Source organism: Chiroxiphia lanceolata, chromosome 4 (assembly GCF_009829145.1).
Source record: "Chiroxiphia lanceolata isolate bChiLan1 chromosome 4, bChiLan1.pri, whole genome shotgun sequence".
NCBI lineage: Eukaryota > Metazoa > Chordata > Aves > Passeriformes > Pipridae > Chiroxiphia > Chiroxiphia lanceolata.
Window position 1 is genome coordinate 11,551,324 of NC_045640.1, and position 17,540 is coordinate 11,568,863.

Here is a 17,540-nt window from a genome sequence, read left to right on the forward strand (position 1 = left end):
TATTGACAGCTTACAAAAGAGTAAGTTTAAAAAGTCTTTGGGCAGTTGGAAATTTCTGATTGCAGAAGCCCAATCTTAAGTGCAACACCATAAAGCACTACTAGGGAATAAAAGGCATTCTTTCAGAGTTACAGACAAATGAACACTGCAGGTAATTTCTCAGTAAAAATGAGTACTAGGAATTCTCAAGTTTGTCTGCAAATGTAATAATGTCCAGGAGAGGAAGCAATGTTGTAGACAAATGATGCAGAAGGATCTCTGCACTGGCAATGACCAAAAAGATACCATTCAGTCTGCTGAAAATAAGTGATGTTACTCCATCTGATTTTTAACAATAAGGGGAAAGAATTAAGAAGAATAAATTTTAAAGTGCCAATTCAGATATACATTTGTTGTAGTAGATCTAATTAGCCCTTACAAAGACTCAAAGGGAATTGCTGCAAAGGACAGATCAGGTTAAAATGTTATTAAAAAGGAGAAAACAAATTTGCATATAAAAATCACACCCAAAAATAGCATATCCAAGGCTTATATATTTTGGATTTTCCTATAATGTCTAAACCATAAGACAAGAAAATGTACTAAACTGTGATTCAGACTGAGAGAAAAAAATTTGGAAGGATACACTGGTTGAATGTAATAGAACTCTAGATATGAGTGAGGCTGTCAGGATAAGTTTTCCTGGGTAATTAATTCACAGAGAAGAAAAGTTCAGAGGTAAAGCAACTAGGAATGACTGCACCAAACTGGAGAGACAAGTTAAATCAGATGTTTCAATGACATGGTTGTATTTCATTTGCACTTTATCTCTTGGCTTACTATCAATAAAGAGTCTAGTAAACGAAACAATTAAGGCCGATACAGAATGCAAAATAAACCTTGATTAAAAAAACAACTTTAAATCCAATTCAGCTAAGGTACAATACTTAAAAGTATCAGATTGTTAACTTCAATCCCAGTTGTTCAGTTAGAGCCTGGACTACAACCCTTGAAAATTAACAGACTCCCATAGGAATGCAGAATTTCAAAATATAGTGTTCTTGCATGTCTTTTTCCATTCAGTCTACCTGATATAAAACTAGTAGAATAAAGTCAGATTACAAAAGAGTTCGGATTTTAAAAATCTGGATATGTTATTAAACGCAGGCAATAAGCAGTAGCAAGCACATAGGGAAAATTCTATACTTCAAGCCATGATTTTTCTTTTCAATACCATTTTTGCAGCTCTGCTCTTTATACAGACTGAGACTCCTCAAGTTCAGTCTGTCCCTTCTCTAATTTTCTGATGACACAGTCTGCAAACAGGCTAAGTACCAAAGCCCTCAAATATACATACCAGTCCTTCAAATCCTTTGAAAACCAAGTCTCTTTTAGCTTTTCCTTTGACAGGAGGTAGTGGGACACCAGCTGTTTAGACCTGAAGGGCCTTTTGAAGCACAGCCCATGAGTATAGCAAACATTCAAATGAGTCCATAGCACATACAGACCACCTGAAAATTAGGGGTAAGTTAAATCTGTGACACCTATAGTGGTATTTGTATTATACAGGCAATATTAGCAATTGCCAGCATCTTGGTTTAAAAAAATCAATCAATCATCTCTCTGACTTGGCTCACTATCAGGTGACCTAGTTAAAGAAAATGAGGGCCTGAAAGACTGACAAGTTCTCAAAGGGATATGAGGTTTACAATTAAAATCATTTTATGCCAGATTTTGCCACACAGTAGGTAACTTGTACATCTGCTAATGGTATACGCCATTCCTTGACTGCACTCTATAGTAAACTCTCCTCTGACAAAAAAAATAACAGATTTTTAAAGCTTTATCTCTAGAAACTTTTCCCTTTCCAAAGGCTTAATTTCTGAAGGAAAAAGAAATCTGCTTTCCTTTGGAGAGGAAGGTGGGGGGGTGGCAGTATATGTCAGTCTAGAAAAGGCAGGTAAAGAAAGGTCTCGCCTGGTCAGTATTGCAGTTCCTCTCCATTTTTACATTTCCTCCATAATAAGGCTTAAAGCTACAGAGTAGATTTCTCCCTGGCTGCCTGCTCTATCTGTATTATGGAATGAATACAATCACTAGAGCAGAAAGATTGGCCATGGCTCTCATGCTGATACTAATGAGGTTCCTGGTATAATTTCCATACCCCCTCTAAGCTGATGCTATAAATAACAACCAATGCAACCTTACATGGCTAAGTTTTGATAAAGGTTCTGATGGTGCCAAAATATCCTATTTCTCTGCCTGCCAGCTGCTTTCAATAAAGTGACTTCCATCTTATAGAACTGTTTGCATTACACTCCTCCCTCTGAGCTGCTTACAGTTGGGTCAGATTTTTTCCCCTGTCTTGCCCTTTTACCTCTGTATAAGAAGTAGGATCATTATTCTCTGGAGCCACCCACAAAGAAGAAAGGATGTGTATATACCACCTCTTTCTGAAAGTGTTTCACATTGATTTAAGACTTTGTTCCATTCAGGGCTCACTTCCACTGTTCTTGGAGAAAGATCTCTAAAAATGGCCAATAACTAAGCACAAATTAAAAAAAAAAATCATGTGGATGGAAAAAAAGGTCTAAAGCTGACAATAACACAGGGACTTTTTGTCCAGGTGACCTGCTCTGCAGTACTTGCTCCCAGAGATGAGTTCAGAACTCTGTACTAGGCCCCAAGCACCCAAGGAGCATCCCATTTAAAACTATCTTTGGATAACATTCACTAAGACCCAAGGACCAAGCCTAGCTCACTCTGTCAACTAAGCTAAGGTTGTGCGTCTTACTACGCCCTTGTTCAGAAACTCTTAAACCCCTTTTTCACATAAGAATAGTTTTTGCCATATTCTCTGACAGAGGTTTAGTTAAGCCAATTTATTAGGGGGTGAGAGATGTTAGTTTGAATTCCCTTAACCAATGAATGCAATCAAAGCCTGATTCCACATTTCTTGGGCAAGTGTCATAGTCACAAGTATGCTGTATTGAAAGGGTATATTGGCTCCTAAACAGGTTTTTGTTGTTTGGGTCTTTTTTAAAGAGGAAAATACAACAAGAAGTCAGAAAATACCCTAGCACAGCACTTTTTCAAGAACAGCTGCAAGAGCAAGCTTGGAGCAGTGACTCTGACATCCTACATAGATTTTGATGTATTGTATACTAAGTCTCATCACAATTGCATTGACATAGGATAGACAGCTGTAGGTTGTACATCTTTGGAATTTAGATGTTTCTCAGCATTGATGGCACTTGAGGAGAGACATTTCAACATTGCAATACTGGACCTCAGTACTTAATCTCAGTTAAAACTTACTTGAGATATCTTCTCAGACCCCAGTTCTCGTAACATAATCCAATGAGATTTTTGATTTTCCCCTTGGGGCAGGAATAACACAGCATTCACAGACCACTGAGTAAGAAATACCAGTTTTTCCTATTCTTATTTCCAGTGCAATTAGCTAACGTATTTCTTGTAATTCATGAAAGGGATCTGTTGAGAGCTTAAAGGTCAACTAGTCTGAATGGAACTAAATCCTTCTCCTGTGTGGAAAGGAAGAACTAGAAGATATGGAAAAACACAACCAACAAAAAAACCCCTTTCCACAGCATTCATGTTCCAGTATGTACAGAATTGAAGAAATTGCTGTCCCTTCTTGCTCTTAACAAGTAAGCACATGGCTGAGTGCAGCACATCTGCTGTATGGGGCAGACTGACAGATACTGCTCAGAGCCCACACTGCCATAAGGCCTTCAACAGAAGATCAAGGAAGCTGAGATGGAGATGAGGGTTTCCAGGTAAGGTGTAGGACTGATCCAAGAACTGCTCAGTTCATGACTACCTACGTTCATTGACTTCTGTTTCTGTGGCTCCACTGTTACACTCTGGCCAATTTTACAGATGAAGTCTTTTACTATTGATGAGGGAGAAGTAGGCAAAAAAATGTATTCCCACACTTTTGCTTGTGTGTTAAGCCGTATGCCAGACACGCAAAAAATCTCAGACTAAATTCTCGAAGCTTTGTGGAAATCTATTAAATCACTATCTCAGGCTAAGTCAGGGTGAGTGTGTGAGTCAACGCACTTATTTAGAGTTCAGTAGGAGCTGGGGTACAGGCTGCACACACACAGAGTAAGGTCAGTTGCTTTCCTGAAGCAGTTCCAGTCTGCAGTAGGAAAGAAGACCCAAGTCACTGTGGTACATGCAGCAGTCAGATGCCTAGTTTTCAAAAAGTGATTTGAATTCATTTATGCCCCAGAAAGGAAAATCCTAATAATAGTCTTATCAGTACTGTGACAACTTTATTTGGAACTGGAAAGTAGGGGTGTAAAGGTTCTTTTCTGAGATCTGCGAACTCTTCACTAAAGGATAGAATTTTATTACACACTATTGAGGATCAGATTAAAGCTATTCTGTTGGAGCCTTCTTAAACTTCCATTATTGGCCATACGACCTTCTGTATCACCATAAATGGATTTAGAAAAGGAACTGGAAAAAGATCTGACCTAATTGCAGAAGTAAGTACAGACTTAAGATTCAAGGCTATGATGTTATGGGTTACTTTTTCAGTTTTCAGTCAAAGATTTTAAAAAGCATTCTTATAATGGACCACCTCTAATTTGGAGATTATCCAAGAGGAACAAAATATCTGCTGTAAAGAAACAGTTGCCACAATTTTTGGAGTTAAAAAGATATATCTATTTCATATTCAATTCCTGTTTGAACAACAGGATATTATTGCAAGACAGGTCATGAGAATAATTTCATTGTGTATCAAAAAATGCATCTCCACACTATGAGGCTAGGAGCAATCACTAAAGTTGAATGTTTCTATCAATACTTCCAGCTCTATAACAAACTTTATGAAACTGGCTTTGGTGTTGATTCAAATTTTAACCTGCTGCAGCATTAGTATTGAAAATATAATTTTGTTAGTTCTGTGTTTATACACTGGAGGTTGACTGACATGCTCTCACAGTATTAGAGGCTGGGACCAGATTTTTCTCTTGCATCTTATTCTAATTATATGTTGGATCTGGTATTTTGAATAAGAGGTTATTATTTTGATTCTTGAGATACCCCTTCACTAACCCAAGAAAAAATTAACATGACATCCAGGCTGTTTCTATGGAACTGTGTGCTCTGTTACTCTTTCAAGTAATCACAGGTGCTTGTGACTTCATATTTCTCACTTTGACAGCAGCATTGGCTATCTATAGTCTAAAAAACCTTCATCATTTAGGAAATGCTAGTGCAAAATACTGTTGCCCATCTCTTCAGTGAAAACTTGGGTACAACTCTGACTAGGATAGGACAGGACAGGACAGGACAGGACAGGATAGGACAGGACAGGACAGGACAGGACAGGACAGGACAGGACAGGATAGGATAGAATAGGATAGGATAGGATAGGATAGGATAGGATAGGATAGGATAGGATAGGACAGGACAGGACAGAACAGGACAGGACAGGTTGGACCAGGCCAGAACTAGACTGTCGTCCATTTGGTTTGATGTATCTGCAATTTACTTCTTGTAATGTTTAAAAGGGATCTGAATACTTTTAGCTTTGTTTCTTCGGAAGGAGTCAACTTAGTAATTTATACAGATCCTAAAACTGGCTGTATATTTTCCAGGTGGCCACTTGGCTCAAATCCAGGTCACTCCTTCGCATAAAATTATAGCTGTTTCATGATGAATGCAAAAGGGCTTTGTTGCTCTTAGTCCAATTCTCAACAGCTTGCAAATAATCACAAAGACTAGGACCTTATCTGTACTTGCAACAAATATGGAAGTGAGACTGGTGTCTGGATTTACTCTTTGCCTTTTTCATATTGCTTCTCAGTGTCACCACTGAAAATAAAATCAGCATTTATCAGATAATGGCATTTTTTTACTAAAAATGAAAGTTTATTTTTTGGAAAATACTGTTTTCTATCCTATAAAGAAGTTTTTTTGTTTACCTTTATTTCATTATAAGCAAATAAATAAATCTTGCCTCACGAAATCCCTCTCCTCTGATTTACAATATTTAATGTAGGTAATAACAATGTAGCTACTCTTGTTAAAAAGTTAGAATTTCTCAGATTTTTCTGTTCATAAATCCTGCCTTTCTTTGCCTGACATTTACCCAAGCTTGTCTGCTGCAACTATTTGGCAAAAAGCAATGGGTAGGAGTGGAAAGATAGGATAACAAAGCTAGAGATTATTTAATTTGACAACTTGATCTAACTGGTGAAGCATAAAACATACATCATTGGTATGATCGCTAATGGGCCTTCTAAACACTTTACTAGCAGAAAGGCTAGATGCTTTCTTGCATCTTGAGGAATAAAAGAAAACTGCATAAATCTTGTCTTCTGTTTTCCTCCTCAATACTGGCTTGCTCAGAAGTCTTGCCAGTATCAAAATAGCTGCCTGATGAGTTTATACTGTATAATGTGCACAAATTACTTGCCTTATATTAAAATCACCTGCTGCTATATTATTCCATGCATAAAAATAGAGAATGTCAGCCAGTCTACGCATATTCTGCTTTCTAACAGATTTATGAGGAGGCTGACAGGTGACTTGTAGTTAGCCACTTCTAGCACACCTTAAAAGCTGGTTTTCATAGCTCGAACACTCCAACAGCCCTCAGAGGTTTCAGATATTCCAGAATCAAAACACTGTTAATGTGAAAAGATGTTTATGCAGATTTTTCCTGTCCCTGGCTGTTGTAATGTGAAGTTACTTTGTAGCTGGCTGACAATGGAAGCTGTTTTCTGAAAGGACAACCTTGTCAGACAAATATTTGCTGCGGTTGTGCAGACAAGATCTGCCAACACAGGCCCAATTTTTGCACACTAACGCATTACTCCACAGCACCGTGTGTCAGGCCCACCAGCTGCTGACCATGGGCTCACTCCTACCTGGTTGAACACAATTTGGTAGATACATCACCTTTCAAGCACTGGATACAGCTTATGGGTAACTCATAGAATCCTAGAATGGTTTGGATTGGAAGGGACTTTAAAGACCATCTAGTTCCAACCCCAAGAACGTGCCCTCACTTGTTACTTGTCGACTTGGAAGGCAACAAATCGAATTCACGAGCCCAGATGTCTAAGTACTAATGCAACTATCTTTCATAAGTTACTCCAAGTTTTTTGTATTGTATAATTAAGAGAGCAGCAGGTAACAGTTCACAAAGTGTTCCCCATTGGAATCCATATGTGATTTTTTCCTCCAAGTCCTATAAAAAGTGGAGAGCATCCTTGCCCTTTAACTTCTCTGTGTTTTGACTCAAACCCTGGAAATTTCATCCCAAAAGGTATAAGCAAGTGGAAGATCTTCCGGCAAGGCTGAATTTACCTTGTTTAACATGTCAGCTTTAAGTTTTTCCAGTGATAAAAAGCATGGCACTTGCTTATGAAAGTTAGATAAGAAACGTCCTAAGGGATACTTTAATTTTATATTTACTCTTCTGTCTTTAGATTATAAGAATATTAAAAACTTATGAGAATTTTCTAGTTTAGACTTGACACACAAAGAAAACATACATACATATAGAAAAAAAAGAAATGCTACTAACATTGATTCTTTCTGGTAAAGGGAAAACAGAGTATGAATTTAAGGCAGAAAAACAAAACATGTTAGAGAATGGAAGGTAACTTACCAGGATTTAAAAAAAAATATCATTGAAATTTAAACTGTCAGCTGAAAAAATCACTCCAAATTAAACGTTAAGATGCTTAGAGACAATACCTTCACTAATTGGGTATGTTGTCTTTATCCTGCTGAGACACTAAATTCAGACATCTATAAAAGCTCATATTCACAGCCATGAGCTAAGGTTTCAGTGAAGGGACTGAACATCAGAGAGGAGGCAATGTCCATTTAGACATCTGTCTTCTTGCAGACCACACAAGCTCATTCAATCTCATTGTTTTCAATCAAGTAGAGACAGTATTTGCAATTTGATAGCATAATCTTATTTTTCTAAGCTCTCAGGGTGCTTCATGTTAGCATTGTTACCAGTTACACCTAATGGATGCAGGAACTGAAGCAGAGTTGAGCAACTAGTCCAGCAGTGATCACAGTCTGCAATAGATCTAAACATCAAACCCCTTACTTTTCAAAAAAGTTGCAGAAAACATTTTATCTGTATAAATGTGCTTCTTTACCATGGCCACCTCCTCCCTCACTCTCTAACTGCCACGTGATTCCCCTTCCTGTGGTTTGCACAAACTGCAATCAAAATCATCCTCTTAATTCCAGAAATTTATAATTTACAAGTTCAGTTCATTTTTTCAGCTGCAAAGTTATTAGTCTGTCTTAAAAATTGCATCAAAATCCATGCTTCGATGCTTATTTATATGTTCATCAATTAGAAGCCCTTGAAATTGTCAGGGATCTTCCAGTGTCACTTGGAGCAATTCATGAAGCATCACCACAGTTCTAAGTTTTACAGAAAGATGACATTAACTATTAGACAGTTTAGACAGTTTTCAAAACAGCTAAAAGTTATTTGAACCTCATGATAAAATAAGAAAAAGAAATAAAAAGAAAGAAAATAATAAAAAGGGAAAAGGAAAAAGAAAGGAAACAAAAAGCCCTAGTTCTAGACACAGTTGTCTAACTTTATCCTGAACTACTGTTGAACTGTAAAGTATTTCATCATTATCATATGAACTGACTGTCACATTTGGTACTATCTCATTAAACAATACGTCTGTACTAATCACAGAAGCAAATATCTGTTAGACACTGTTTTCTGCATTAATGTCAATATTTCCAGCAGTGCTTTTAACTGATCAAGGATAAGGACAACTCTTCTGAAGTTCTCAGAACCAGATTTTCTAATGTCTGATAGCCACAAAATTAATATTTGATCTTTGATTTCCCTGGTGAATACTTCTACAATTTCTATATTCTAATTTACATAAATTTCTACTTTTTGTATCTTGTATTTGTACAGACTGCATATGCACATAAAAAATGAATGCATGGTGTATGTTTTATGGTATCTATAACCTGGAGTGAATTAGGTGTGTATGCTATTGTCTTCATCACTCATGAGATCAGGGCTACTATGGACTTGCTACTAATGGCAGATGAAATACACTGGCAGATCATGATCACTCAGTTACAGAGATTTGGAGGGATTTTTTAGTATTTGCAACATGAGAATTCCAGCATGGACCAGATCTCAGTGTTCACTAATGTATTAATCATGTGCTTAACTTCAAGAATATTTTTTACTTCCCAGGTTTTAGGATCAGGCCCTAGGTTTCTATGGTGTACTTGTGCTGGACCCACAGACACTTTATTTGTTAAGCAGATGCAGCTCCAGTGTCTGGAACTGAAAAGCAGATGATTATTAATTTAATGGATAACTAATCTACCTGTTTTCACTTTCAGGTTTTTAGTTGCATTACGTTGTCAATCACTCTCCTGTTTCGAATGAACCAGCATGGTGTTTTACCAAGGCTCTTGAGACTTAGCATGGAAAATGAGCAGAGTTATTTTGATTCATTGTTGTAACAGACTATAAACCTCTCCTCTGTTTTTAGAAACATTTACCATAGCAGCTGAAAAATGATTTTTCAAAATACTATTGCTACAGCCATGGGATTAAGTCTTGGGTTTAACCCAAAACACCCTCTATGCCACTAACACCCCCCTTTTCTAATCCTCCTAATCTCTGCATACACACACACACACACACACACACACACACACACACACACACACACACACACACACACACACACACACAAGAAAGTAAAATAGCACACTATTTCTCAGGGAAAATTCTGTTTCTAGGGGAAAATTTCAACCTAAACCAAACCTACTGTGTGTACAATGTTACAATCAATATGACTTTCTATTTGTTTATGTTGGCACAACTAGAGGTGGAGAATTATCAGTGACAACAAGCAGAGCATTTTTTGGTTCCAACAGCAGAAAGACTTCTGCTACACATTTCTAAGCAGTTAGCCTTAATTTCATGCAGAACTTTCCTATTTTGCATAAATTTAACAGCTGGGTATGAAGCAGATTCTCAAAATGCTGTGATTTTAGCTTAAGATGCTTACTACAGAGTGAAAATACATTTTTTAAATTATTATTACCGTATAGCTGCCATTAAAAACTTAGCTAATCGTGTACAATATCAAAATACGCTTGTGATTGTTGTCGTCTGTTTGCCAGGTGTTGGTGGGATTTCTTTACCTACCACTCGCATAGAGTCTAGGATTCAGATATAGAATCGACTTGATAACAAATTTCTGTGCTTTATAATATGTGAAATAAAATTGTCACCTCTTGCTTTACCTTCTCTATTTGCTCTGAGATGTAAAACATTTTATTTTCTTTCTGTCTGAGCTGCTGCTCTGTTTGTAGGAAGATAAATGAGTCTCAAAATGTGTCACTGTAATTGGAAGCATCGAGACGAACTTGAGGGAAATCTTTGCTCCAAGAAAGATGTTTACATTCTGACATCTTCTCCCCTAAATCAGGACATAAACCAGTGCTGTGGTGTCAGATGCTGCCACACGCACATAAATTTTGTCTTATGGTCAGTCTCCAGGAAATATAGTGCCCATAAGCCACACACAGCGAATCATGTAATCTATAAGGTATTCATGGCATACCACCTAGATCTTCTGGAGAATCTGGACCTCAAATGCCATGGGAATGGGACTGTGTAAAGATATAGACTGTTAAATAAACCTCTGCATCATCTAACTACTCCTAACCCCAGGAAGAGCAAACTGAGCTTCAGGCCATGATTGCTTTTCTCTTCTCCTTCATTTTCCTCCGTGCTAATAGAGAAAGTGGGATGGTGGGGAGCTCATTTTTCACTCTTTGACTTCTCCTTTCTTTTTTTTTCTCTAAAGATAAAAAAGGCCACAGAGGCTTGGTTTCACAGAAGGTACATCTGTGACTATAAACCCGTGTTGCAAATGCAAAATGAAAAACTGTGCCAAGAGTTGCTTTTGTTCAAAATCTAAGATTTTTCTAACTGCATAACTTGCTACCTCCCTGACTACCCGAAGCCTAAAAATCTCTTTGCATTTATCGTCCAAAGCTCATTGAACTGAACAGGACTATAACTGCAGTAATTTTTTACATGTTAGAAGAGGAATGTGGGTGACTTTAAACAAGAATCAAAGTTTTCTGGAAAAAAGGAAACATTCTCAAACCTGGTCGGATGGAGGTGAATAAAGAAGCTCTGCCATCAGCAAGCAGGGGGATATAACTTCTCCCCTGCTACTGTAATTAATAGCAAGTGCTGCAAACTCTCACAGCCTTCACAGTTACATAAAGAGGCAAATGTATGACTGGCCTGCAGCAGCCAGCAGAATCACAAAAATCTACCCCAAACCAGTTTCAAAAGCAAGTTTTTCAAATACTGTTCCAATGAGAAGCAAATCTATAATGCCTACCAATGAAAAATGTGTAAAGATTACTGTTTTTCTTTTCAACACGAATATTAAATTACGTTATTACTTTAAATAAGCTGTAGAAAAGCTTGCTTTATTCTAAAGGGTAGTGGTGATATACAGAAGTTTGCCAGGCTGCTTTCAGAGGCTGCTCAATTTCCATTTGTCAGAATTTAATGCTGTGTCTATCTTTTCCTGCAGCTGCTGCTACAACAAAAACCAGCAAAACCAAAACACACAACCCCCAAAACAAACAAACAAACAAAACCCAAACAAAACAAGACAAAAAACACAAACCCCAAAAGCCCCATTGAGCTCCCTCATACTACATTTGATTTCTGTTTGTGGTTGTGTAGCCTCATGCCAATAACACTAAAGATATTGAACAGCAATGTCAGACAACTATTCCTTAAAAAATATCAGGAGCACTGAGAAAATTTACGGCAACAAACCCAGAAAAAACTTAGACCATATGTACAGATCTTTTGGGGATAATGCACCAAACAACGGCATATATTCATCATTGCACCTCTCATCACTTTCTCAGATTCTGCCCACTGATTTCTCCTCTTCATATAACATCTGACATCCCAAACCACTGAGAAGCTGTAAAGGGCTTTTCAAAGCATCAGAACTCCCTTAAACCACCACAAAAATTTCTCTGCTTTTCCCTAAATTCGGATTTCAATGTAAGATTTATGGGCCAAAATGGCAATATTTTAGTATACCAGAATGGCAATATTTAATCCCAGAGGAGTAACATATTTCAGATGTTGAAGTCTTTCTGTAGAGGCACAACTGGCAGCTTTATGCCCCAAATGTAAGCAATAGCTAGTTTTCCAGAGGGATATAGAGTTTTCAGTAGGTGACATGCATAACTTTCAGAGGGAAACAGAGTGCTGGTGTCCAACCACAGACTACCAACATGCCAGACTTCCAAGCTCAGGTACTTTTATTTACATAAAAAAGGTATTTGGGAGCATTTCTGTTGGTTTACGTGTATTTTCCTATGTTCCTTGCATCTGAATTTATAGACAGGAAAGAAACAGCTTTAGAGGTGAAACAGCTTTAGAAGTAAAACACCTAGAAAGGCAAATGTAATTAATGTGTTTCAAATTCTGATAGGATAACTTTTGCCAGGTGGCTTTGGTGGGCATGTCATGGTGTAGTGAGCTGAACACCTGACCAAGGCAGGATCCAACATTTTGCTACCTTCAATTGAAAACCCATCCTGTGCTCATGTAGACAAACCTACATGATACCATGAAATATCACATATTACTAAACTCATAAAGTACATTTCTCCCATTGTCACAGAATTTTCTGGTTTACTTCTCCTGGACAAGGAACAAAGTTGAGATTTCTCATTTCACTCCTTCGGAATTAGGACTGAACTTTAACTAGTAACCAAAGGTGAAACCCTGTATTATTCTGAATCTGGCTTAAGATTGTAGGGTTGCAAGTCGGTCTCACCTAACTTCAGATTTGTACAGTGCAGACATGTACATCAGTTCAGGTTATCAGAGGCCTCTTCACAGGAAAGAGGCTTCATAGTAAATATTTTTAGGGTACAACTTTTTGGACTTGTTTTGAACCGCTACTTTGTGAGAAGAGGAAAGCTATTGTTTCTTTCCCCTGATGCTAAGGAACATCTGGCCATGTAGCTTAGATGAAATGATCAGCAGTCTACATGACACCAACCCTGAGGGGAACTTCTTCCCACAGAAGAACAGAACAGATGGCACTACTGTTGTAGTGCTGCACATCCTCTTGACCAAGAGATGTTAGAAAATTGTCGTCAAAAAAAGCATTAGCACCATACTCTCTAGCTTCAGTCTCTCTTTGACATTTATCATCTTACTGAGAAGAAGCTTGAAGGCTTTTTGTTTTCTTGTTGTGTGTTGGGTTAGTTGTTAAGGTTTGGTTTTGTTTTTTCCCAAGCTGTTCCTGAGATTTCAAGCAGCAAATCATCATGCCTGGCTATTTATAGTAACAGAGGTAGAAGATCATTTCATAGCAGAGCACAACTTCAGATGGAGGCAACTGAGAAGTCATTGAACTTCGCAGCTGTGCAGCTGCGTCACCAAAACCCTCATGCTGCCCAGTTATTTTCCTTGGCGACTGCTTCCTTTAAGAACTTGTTTTTTCCTGACTATGCCTCAGTTGGCTGTTTGTGAAGGCCTGGCCAGTGTTTGTTGAAGAAAGAAAGAGCAAGTAGTTGCTTCTGTTATTCTCCAGAGATCTTTATAGGGGAAATGCTGTTGAATATTGACATATTCTCACAGTCTCTGGGGGAGCCTTCTGACAGAGAGGGAAGGAAAAAAGAAGGGAGAACGAGTGGCAGACCTGCACTGTCTGACCTTTCTCCCCAGAGGATAAAAATCAAAAGAGAAAAAACAAATATATTTTTCCTCTTTTTTTTTTTTTGGTTTGTGACTGCCGCAGTCTGAAGTTCCTCTCCTCTATCCATGCTCTGTTCTCCCCAAGCATTAGTTCACTGCTAGTGAATATAATGTTGTCCACTTTTGAGTAGAAAAATTAAATATAACATTGTCTCTAACGTTTGGTAGAAGACAGAGAATTGGACCAGCCAGCAAGGTCTTCTAAGCAGTTCTGTCTTAATTGGCGGTGGTTTTTCTTTCTGCCTTGTTTTACAGCCCATGGTATCAACCTGGAAAGTTCTTCTACAGCAAAGCTCCATCAAACTGTTGTGCCGACACTAGCTCTGGGAAAGCCTGGATAAAAGACCAAATCTACTATTTGCAGAACACCAAAGTTGCAAAAATAATCTGCTACTGTGGGAATAAGGATCAGAATAAACACAGACCTGGAGGCTTTCCCTGGGCATGTCCACTTAAATGAAGATTACAGAAAGCCAAGTAAATAAGAGGAATAAAAAAAAAAAAAATGCTAAACTCCCTTTCCCTTCCCTTGTTAAGTCTTCTTCCTACTTCAAAGCAATCCTCAGACTTCAGTCCTGTATGTGGGTGCAGAAAGCATACCCATACTGTCCATACACACCCACTTTGGGGTAAGCCCTCAGCCTTGTATGTCTTTGAACACCAATTTCTGGCTGGTGGTGCCTAAACAAGCAGCATCACCTTCTATATACTTCAGTGTCTTGTGGTTAAATAAACTTTTCATCAACCCACTGCCCTAGTATTTTGCTATGGACTTGAAATGCTCAGCACAGCACTCCAGACTTCAGAGCTTGGGAGACAAAAAAAAATAAATTCCTCCTTCCTCCTGATTTCTGCTAAACCAACAAAGCCTCAAGCAAGAAACAAGCAGTCAAAACAAACTTAAAAGAGTGTAAGACCACTGTCTGGGATATTCAGTGGTATGGAATAGCTGGTGCAAAGCCATAGGAGAAGAGCAAAAAGAGCAGCTGCTGCTGAGGGCAAAATGCAGAGGTGCATTAATAATAACCCCTGCAGCAGATGCTGTGGGGAAGAGCTTTTCATGGAATAGCTGGTGCAGAGGCAGTCCCAGAAGATGTGCAGAAAGGAGGGACTGCTGGCTGCTGTGTGGTTGTGCAGAACATGCAGAACATACAGAACAGCAAGCAGGGAGCACGTTGCGCAGAAGAGCTGCCATGCACTCATCTTCTGTGTGACCACTGAGGTTCCCCATAACTTTTATTTCTGCTGTCTTTTCAAAACTTTTAAGATCTCCACAGGCCAAAGTTCCTGGAGCTGCAGCAGGCAAAACTGCTAGACCATGAGAGTGCTCTGGACAACACAGCAGCCATAGCCTGCAAATCACCAGCTTGCACACGAGCAAGTGTAAAAGCATGAGTCTTTGCAAGCCCTGAGACTCACGCACCTCATTTCATGCCCAGTTCCTTGAGAGGTACAGGATACCCTATAAAGGAATTCCCTTGTTTTTCCTTGCTTGCAAGTAGAAAGTGCCTCTCTCTTTCAAGTGACATTTTTTAACTGATATCAGAGGTAAAAATGTGTTAGAGCACTCATATACTGGGGAACAGAGAGTCACAATCAATCAGCCACAGGAGCTGCTATGTGGGGCTCCGGGGAGATGACAAGGTATGTGCCACACTGACTGCATTCTAAAGGCTCTCTCTCCATTACTGGTTCTTCTTGGGGAGAATCACTGGTGTTTTGGGATGTTACCTACGACGGATTAGTGGGAGGGGGAGACCTTCAGGCTCTGGGTGCCAGCCCATTACCTGGAAGGTGAATGCTCTTCCCCCCTGCCCCTGCCACATGGCCCAATGACCCCGTAAGGAGCTCACAGACCACCAGGGAGGGACGGATGAAAGAGGAAGTTTATTGTGGGGTAGGGGTTTATAAGGCTTTTAGGAGGGTCAAAAGGGGACAAATCACAAGTTCAGGGTCACATAGAAAAAAACCAATCAGGTAAAAAGTCAACAGCCAATAGGAAGGGGTTAACAAGGACCAATAAGAAACACCTCAGGACATCTTCCCAGGACACTCCTGTATGGGAGACAAGTCCCTCACAGGGGGTGTCAGGAAAAGGGAGCAATGACTCTGCAGAAAAGCAAGAGCCATTTTAAAACCTGTTTAAACCACATTAAAAACTTCTGTTTCTATAACATTTGAGCTGTTTTCTTTTTCTTCACTAGTCCATCTCTGACAGGACTTCTTCCATCCTACATATGGGAAATCCATTGCCACAGTTACCCATTTTATACTGCTCTGAGGGCAGAGTTATAAGATGCCATCTCTTGCAGAAAGGGGTCTGCAAGTACCTGACAGCTGCACAGCAGTCTGGCCCAGTGTCATGCCCATTTAGTTATAGGAAAGAAAGCAACTGACCTAACCCTTTTTTTTTTTTTCTCCTAAGGATATCATTATTTTCTTATTCTATGCTGTTTTCTTGCTTTCTGTCCCACCTGTACCTTGTCTTCCTAACAGGTACGATCTCCGTTTGTGAATGGTACTTTATTGTGCATGGTGTGTTCTCATTCCTTTTTTGTACTGAACATTGAGCCTGAGAAGTTGTCCTTAACTTTCTCAGCCCCACTGCAGGCACAGATGAGCAGGACAGGTGAGAAGGAGCTCACCCACAGGGGTTAGTTTGCTGGTGGGGCTGTGCAGCTCCCACTGCAGATCTTGCTGGGCTGCAGCATAGAAGCATCCTGAAATACTCATATCTGTTGTATTGCCGCTGGTGTCTCTCTCTCTCTCTCTCTCTCTCATTCCTTATTTTGCTGATTAGGCCTAGCAGAAGTAACGAGGACAATGACCCAACTTTGACTTGGAAAAGCTGTAGCTGCCAGTCCAGTTCCTTTGAGGGATGAAGATCATACTTTTTTCCTTTTTTTATTTTTCGTCCTGAGAGACACAGCCAGTAATTGCTTATAACAGAAAGGCTGCCAGAACATTTTGTTTTAAAGGGACACTGACTGCCATCTTACCTTCTTTTAGCCAAGAAACAGAGATATCAAAGTTGGGTCATAAACTTACCGCTAACTGCTGGCATCAGTAGGTGCTGACTCTATCTTTGAGTAATTACCCTTTGCAGTTCTGGCTGATGTTAGGGGGACAAGTGGCAATTAATAAAGTCTACTCGTGTCTCAGCAGACAAGGGTCACACCACAGATGAAATGATACAGATGCTCTTGCAGCCAAAGGGAATGACAATGCTTGCTTTTTACAAGAACCTCATCTGACCTTCGTTACCTCAGAGTGAAATCTTGCTACAATGCCATGGCACTTGCAGAGCATTAGATGTGATGTGTGAGTTCCACAAGGTTTTCGGAAACAGCTTAGAAAAAACAGAAACTGTTGGTAGAATGCAACATTTTTTGTTGAGTAAGGAAACAGCCTTTCTCCCCACACACAGTGACCTGATTAAAAGGCCAAGGCAGTTAGCCAGCACCAACAACAGTGTATTCAATTTTTAATACTGCTATGTCACTTCCAGTCTCTATCTAGTCTTGCTGTAATAAAAGTTGTTATGCAATTTATTTCAAAATCAGCAACATGTTATCTGGAAGCCAAAAAGTGTCTCTTCAATAAAAGAAGCTGATCACCCTGTGGGTCTTCCTACCAAACAACTTCTTGGCCAAAATCTGAAAAATTAGCAATACACTCAGAAATACTATAAATTCTTTACTATTATTCAGTGGTCACAAACAAACAC